The following is a 7,551-nucleotide window of genomic DNA, read 5'->3' on the forward strand; positions in this document are numbered from 1 at the left end:
ACATAAAAAGAAGCCTGCGGCATCTGGAAAACCCAGGAGGTCTCTCATCCAGGTACAAACCAGGCCCAACCCTGCTTAGCCTCTGAGACCAAACGAGATTGGGCGCTTTCAGGGTGTTGTGCCCATAGGCAATTTCTTTGTGCACTCTCAACCCTCTTGACAAATGCCAAGATGGTCACCTTGGGAAACAAGGGAAAAAAAACAGGTCAAAGCCAACAACATAAAAAGAATCCTACGGCATCCGGAATTCCCAGGCGATCTCCCAATCAAGACACTAACCAGGCCAGATCCTTCTATGTCACCTGGTCTTCCCAGGCAGTCTCCCATCCAGGTACTAACCAGGCCTGATGCTGCTAAGCCTCTGAAATCAGATGAGATCGGGTGCTTTTAGGGTGATGTGGCCGTAAGCGTTCTCTTCAAGACACGCCCAACCCTCTTGACAAACGCCAAGATGGTCGCCTTGAGAAACAAGCGAAAAAAACAGTTCAAAGCCAACAACAAAAAAAGAAGCCTATGGCACCTGGTATTTCCAGGCAGTCTCCCATCCAGGTACTAACCAGGCCCGACACTGTTTAGCCTCTGAGATCAGATGAGATTGGGCGCTTTCAGGGTGATGGGGCCGTAGATGATCTCTTTGGGCACTCTCAACCCTCTTGTTAAACGCCAAGATGGTCACCTTGGGAAACAAGCGAAAATAAACAGGTAAACGCCAACAACATAAAAAGAAGCCTACGGCACCTGGTATTCACAGATGGTCTCCCATACAGGTATTAACCAGGCCGTACACTGCTAGGCCTCCGAGATCAGATGAGATTGTGCGCTTTCAGGGTGATGTGGCCATAGGTGTTCTATTTAGACACTCTCAACCCTCTTGACAAATACCAAGATGGTTATCTTGGGAAACAAGTGAAAAAAAAAGGTCAACGCCAACAACATAGACCCTGGCGGTCTCCCATCTGACCCAGACCCTGCTTAGCCTCTGAGATCGGGCGCTTTCAGGGTGATGTGACCTCAGGCGAACGCTTTGGGACATACTCAAAACTCTTGACTGATGCTAAAATGGTAACCTTGGGAAACAAGCGAAAGAAAAACAGGTCAAAGCCAACAATATAAAAAGATTCCTACGGCACCTTTAATTAGGTACTATCCAGGCCGGACCCTGCTTAGCCTCTGAGATCAGATGAGATTGGGCGCTTTCAGGGGGATGTGGCCGTAGGAGATTTCTTTAGGCTCTCTCAGCCCTCTTGACAAATGCCAAGATGATCACCTTGGGAAACAAGCGGAAAAAAAAAACCATGTCAACGCCAACAACATAAAAAGAATCCTACTGCACCTGGTATTCCCAGTTGGTCTCCCATCCAGTTACTAATCAGGCCCGACAATGCTTAGCCTCCGAGATCAGACAAGATCAGGCACTTTCAAGGTGATGGGGCCATAGGCGATCTCTTCGGGCACTCTCAACCATCTTGGCAAACGCCAACATGGTCATCTTAGGAAACAAGCGAAAAAAAACAAGTCATTGCCAACATTGGAGGCTAAGCAGGGTTGGGCAATCAGTTTCCTTGCCTGAAATAGGCATCTCAGAACTGCCATCTGGCTACTTCCCGGGTTTCCAACTCCTTCAACTAATCCCAGGAGACAATACTTCGCCCCCATCCTGGTGGAGGTTCCAACCACCCGATCAATGGTTCCTGTCACCTCTGTCCAGTAGCGGATCAACTTCGGGCATCTCCAAAACATGGGCATCATGTCTCCCCCCATGTTCCCGCACCGGGGGCAACTTGCGTCCGGCCGTTCGGCCAAACTGAAAAAGTTTACGAGGAGCATAATAGGTTCTATATAATAAGAACAGATGTGACATCCTCTGTGAGGAGAGCCACAATTCACCACAGGCAGGATTCCTGTGGCCAATTATAGCTCAGGGGGGTTTAGTACACACCCCACACTATATAAGGCCGCCAGCACGGTGGTCAGGGAAAGAGGACGATAGGCAGGGACAGTGTCTTTACTGCTTGGGAACCTAGCACTGTTACAGTGGGTGTTATGTGCCTCCTGCACAGTACACACCTGAAGCTACCCTTTATTACTGGTGTTCAATTTCTGCAATACATGCATCTGCATGTGTCGGTGTTGTGTGCCTCCTGCACAGTATACACCTTATTGCTGGTGTTCTGTTTCTGTAATACAGGAACCTAGCACTGTTACAGTGCTAGGGTGTACAGAGAAGCTGGTATATATAGAAGACTACAGCATACAGAAGAAAGGCTAGTGAATACAGAATACAGGTTTCGTGTATGTAGATAGGCTTGAGTATACAGAGATGCTAGAGTAAACAGTGAGGCTGGGGTACACAGAGAGGCTAGTTTAAAGACAAATACAAAGATGTTAGTGTATATAGAGAGGTTAGTGTATAGAGAGAGTCGAGTATATACAGAAAGGACAGTGCATATAGAGAAGCTAGTGTATACAGAAAGGGTATACATGAAAGCTGACATTCTATACAGAAGACTGGGTAGTGTATACAGAGAGTCTAGTGGGTACAGAAGACAGGCTGGTGTATTCTAGCTAGTTTTTACAGTCTAGTGTATACAGAAGACAGGCTGTGGTATACAGAGAGTTTAGTGTATTCAGAGAGTCTAGTGTATACAGTCGGCGAGTGTATACATAAGACTGGCTAGTTTACACAGTGTTTACAGAGATGCAAGGGTGTACAGAGAAGCTGGTATATATAGAAGACTACAGCATACAGAAGAAAGGCTAGTTAATACACAATACAGAAGACTCGTGTATGTAGATAGGCTTGAGTATACAGAGATGCTAGAGTAAACAGTGAGGCTGGGGTACACAGAGAGGCTAATTTAAAGAGAGGCTAGTATATACAAAGATGTTAGTGTATATAGAGAGGTTAATGTATAGAGAGGGTCGAGAGTATACAGAAAGGACAGTGCATATAGAGAAACTAGTGTATACAGAAGACAGGCTTGGGTATACATCAAAGCTGACAGTGTATACAGAAGACTGGGTAGTGCATACAGAGAGTCTATTGGGTAAAGAAGACAGGCTGGTGTATTCTAGCTAGTTTTTACAGTCTAATGTATACAGAAGACAGGCTGTGGTATACTGAGGGTTTAGTGTATTCAGAGAGTCTAGTGTACAGAGATGCAAGGGTGTACAGAGAAGCGAGAAGCTAGTATATATAAGGCTAGTGAATACAGGCTAGTGAATACAGAATACAGACTCGTGTATGCAGATAGGCTTGAGTATACAGAGATGCTAGAGTAAACAATGAGGCTGGGGTACACAGAGAGGCTAATTTAAAGAGGGGCTAGTATATACAAAGATGTTAGTGTATATAGAGAGGTTAATGTATAGAGAGGGTCGAGAGTATACAGAAAGGACAGTGCATATAGAGAAACTAGTGTATACAGAAGACAGGCTTGGGTATACATCAAAGCTGAGAGTGTATACAGAAGACTGGGTAGTGCATACAGAGAGTCTATTGGGTAAAGAAAACAGGCTGGTGTATTCTAGCTAGTTTTTACAGTCTAATGTATACAGAAGACAGGCTGTGGTATACTGAGGGTTTAGTGTATTTAGAGATGCAAGGGTGTACAGAGAAGCTAGTATATATAGAAGACTACAGCATACAGAAGAAAGGCTAGTGAATACAGAATAAAGGCTGGCTTCTATGGAGAGGCTACCACTACGGAGATGCAGAACACTATCTAGGGTATATAGAGAGGCTAGATTATACAGAGAGGCTAGTGCATAGAGTGAAGCTATTGTATATAGAAGCCTGGTTAGTGTATACAGAGAAGCTAGTGTGTACAGAAGAAAGGCTAGACAGGCTATAAAGAGAGACAAGTTTTTACAGAAGACAGTTTAGGGTATACAGAGATGCTAGTTTATACAGAGAGACTAATGTATACAGAAGACAGGCTAGGGCATACAGAAGGCAGAAGACGGGCTAGTGTATTCAGAACATAGGCTAGTGTATATCGAAGACAGGCTATTGTATGCAGAAGACCGGCTAGTGTAAACATGCTGGTGTATATAGAGAGGCTAGTGAATTTAGAGGGTAGGCTAAGTGATAACAGAAGACAATCTGAGCTATACAGAGACATTTCATCATTTCATCTAGCTCACATCTCTAATGGAGTTTGTCTCATTGCCATGTTTTGCCTTTTCATTCTTATGCTAAATATAGATCACTACACGATTTTAATCATCCACATCAAGCATGCAATAAAACTATCATACATCAAAATAAACCATGTACTCTTTTGCTCTATTTTGCATATTTGTACCGGGACTGTGAGTATGTGACAGTCCTGACACACCATCCTGACTTATTTTTCTTTATTTCTTATTAGAAATGGAGAGTACTATCTCAAAATCCGCTTAAATCTATTCACTTCGATGAGTTCTACCGCTAATTGTACCTTAATGCAAAATGTTCACAAAACCATCCATTTGCTACCAGACATGCTGCACATACTAAGAGTAATGTAACTATCGCTCTCTAACGATTTAAACAGTTTTATTGCTTTTCTGACATTGACCGAGTATCTCTGACATTAACTGAGTATCTCTCTGCACTATGATCTTAATAATAATAATAATAATAGGATTGTGTAATGCAAAGATCAACTAGTCAATCAATAAGCTTTCTTATTGGTACCGGCATATCCTTTAAATTTAGACTAACGCAACTATTTCTCGGCCATTTTCAAGCTAAGCTTTAAATCTCTTACCTTTGAACAGCGATACTTCCTCCCTACAATATTAAGCCATTTAAATGTCCTATTGGTCGCCTATATTATACAACTCTCTGAAAAGCCTATATGTAGAGAATAAAACTATACTTACATCTAAATAAAACAGTTTTATTGCTGAACCAAGTATCAGCTGTCATGACAAATAAACGTTTCCACTGTTTGACTCTATTTTCTGTATTACTTCTTTTTCTCCACCTTATCTGTCACAGTTAAAACACAGTGACAAAACATTACTTTTTACCGCAGCAATATCTGCCATATGCAACCATCTCTCGCTACCTCTATGCAATAGGATTCTCTTTCCAGTGGAAACGGAAAACAGTCAGTGTAAGCCGTCTTCGTGCGTAACAAAATTAATGAAACGATTTACAAGTTGGAATTTGCAAGCTACGTCAATTTACTCTTAAATAATGTACCTTTGCATTTATTTGTGTATTCACTTTATCTCGACCTATATATACTGCCTCAATATTTTCCTAATTTGTTTTGCTATACTTATTATTATTATATTATAGAGATTACTAACTCTAAATCATTGTAAACCTAACCATAGTTATAATGTCTACAGCTAATTTTACGTTAAAGCAAAATTCACACAAAACCATCTTTTTAAAACCTTTACACATTAAGAGTAATGCAACCATCTCTCGCTACCTCTATGCAATAGGATTCTCTTTCCAGTGGAAACGGAAAACAGTCAGTGTAAGCCGTCTTCGTGCGCAGCAAAATTAATGGAACGATTTACACGTTGGAATTTGCAAGCTACGTCAATTTACTGTTAAATAGAGTACCTTTGCATTTATCCCTTGACTTTGCTACTATCCCTTGATCCCTTTTATGTATTCACTATATCTCGACTATACATACTGCCTCAAAATTTTCCTAATTTGTTTTGCTCTACTTATTATTATTATTTTATAGAGATTACTATCTCTAAATCATTGTAACAAGTTATAATGTCTACAGCTAATTTTACGTTAAAGCAAAAGTCACACAAAACCATCTTTTTAAAACCTTTTACACACTGCACATTAAGATTAATGCAACCATCTCTCGCTACCTCTATGCAATAGGATTCTCTTTCTGACTCTATTTTGTGTATTACTTCTTCTCCACATTAACTGTCACACTGATAACCTTTTGTAACACATAACACTTGCAACACATTTTTTAACAGCAGCAAAATGTGAGAAAAGCAGTGGGACGGTTTACTTGATTGAGAAGTGGTTGCAGTAGCAAAGCATAGCAATACAGTTTGATTACATTAATAACACATAATGCAACTATTTTACATTCACATCATGCATACATCCTAATGTAAGCTGTCTATCACTATTAATGTTCATGGTTACTGATATATTATGCCGATAACCAGTGGAAACGGAAAACAGTCAGTGTAAGCCGTCTTCGTGCGTAACAAAATTAAATACCCTTTAGCTGCTTAGTTCACACTTTGCTGTATGTAGCCGCGTTTACATGTAAGTAACCAATGGGGATTGACATTTCATGTCCATCTCACATCTCTAATGCAATTTGTCTCTTTGCCATGTGATACTTTGTCAGTTATTACACTTTCTCATCCGATAGAAACCTAGTCGTTGCTGATATTTCATGATTACAGCAATCATCTCATCTAATTGCTATTCCGACATTCTGCCTTGGTATTACTTTGCAACGCTCTATTGAACAATGTAAAGGTAAGCTATATATTTTGTGTATTTCCACTTAAACTCGACCTGTATATACTGTCTCAATATTATCCTTTCTAATTTTGCTAAATTAGATTATAAAGTTTGCTATGTCTAAATCCAGGTTACCTACTCTCCTTTATTACGTATACTGCTAATTTTAGGATAATACAAAACCATCTTATTGCTTCTTTGAACGCTGCACATATTAAGAGTAATGCAATGCTACCGTGAACAGTTTAATTGCTCGTCTCACATATAGCTGGTATTTCTCTGCTATAGGAAACTGAATTTGTATCAGTCCACTCAGTGCTACCGGGATAACTTTTACATTTAGAGTAATGAAATGATTTCTCAGTCATTTTGGAGCTACTGCAACTAACGCTTGCGATCTCATTTCGACTGCAATACTTAATCTCTGCTATTGCAGAATATTTAGCTGCTTAGCTCACACTTTGCTGTACGTAGCCGTGGGGATTGGCATTTCATCTCTACTTCATATTCACATTTCTAATGCAGTTTGTCTTTTTGCCATGTCATCCTCTGTCAGTTATTATCCTTTCTCATCCTGATGCTATACACTTTTTAACAGCACCAAAATATGAAAAAAGCACTTTACATGTTTCAGAAGTAGTTGCATTAGCAAAAAATAAAGTCCTGTCTTCTTTACACGCTAGCTTTTCTGTATACATTAATCTCTCTGTGTACACCAGCCACTCTATATAGACTAGCCTCTCTGTCTTCTGTATACACGTGCCCGTAATCTATATACACTAGCCTGCCTTCTTTTTACAATAGTCTCGGTGTCCCAGCCTCTCTGCATACACTAGCCTCAATGAATTCCCCAGACTGTCTTCTGTATACACAAGCCTATCTGTAAAAAAAAAAATAGCCGGTCTTCTGCATACTCTAGCCTCTCTGTGTAACACAGTCTCTCTCTGGATTCCCTAGCCTCCATCTCTGCATTCCCAGGACCTTCCTCTGTATAATCTAGCCTATTTGTATACACTAGTCTTTTGTACAAATTAGCCTCTCCGTAGCCGGTCTTCTGTATACACGAGCCTCACTGTCTACTCTTGGTTGTC

At 40.6% G+C, this 7,551-nt stretch overlaps 1 pseudogene; it reads right to left on the reverse strand.

The window, feature by feature from the left end:
- Positions 1 to 508: 508 nt before the first annotated feature.
- LOC143950222 (5S ribosomal RNA) lies at positions 509 to 627 on the reverse strand (annotated as a pseudogene).
- Positions 628 to 7,551: the final 6,924 nt, after the last annotated feature.

This window comes from Lithobates pipiens, unplaced genomic scaffold (assembly GCF_037356315.1).
Source record: "Lithobates pipiens isolate NorthernLeopardFrog02 unplaced genomic scaffold, aLitPip1_a1.2 Scaffold_10, whole genome shotgun sequence".
NCBI lineage: Eukaryota > Metazoa > Chordata > Amphibia > Anura > Ranidae > Lithobates > Lithobates pipiens.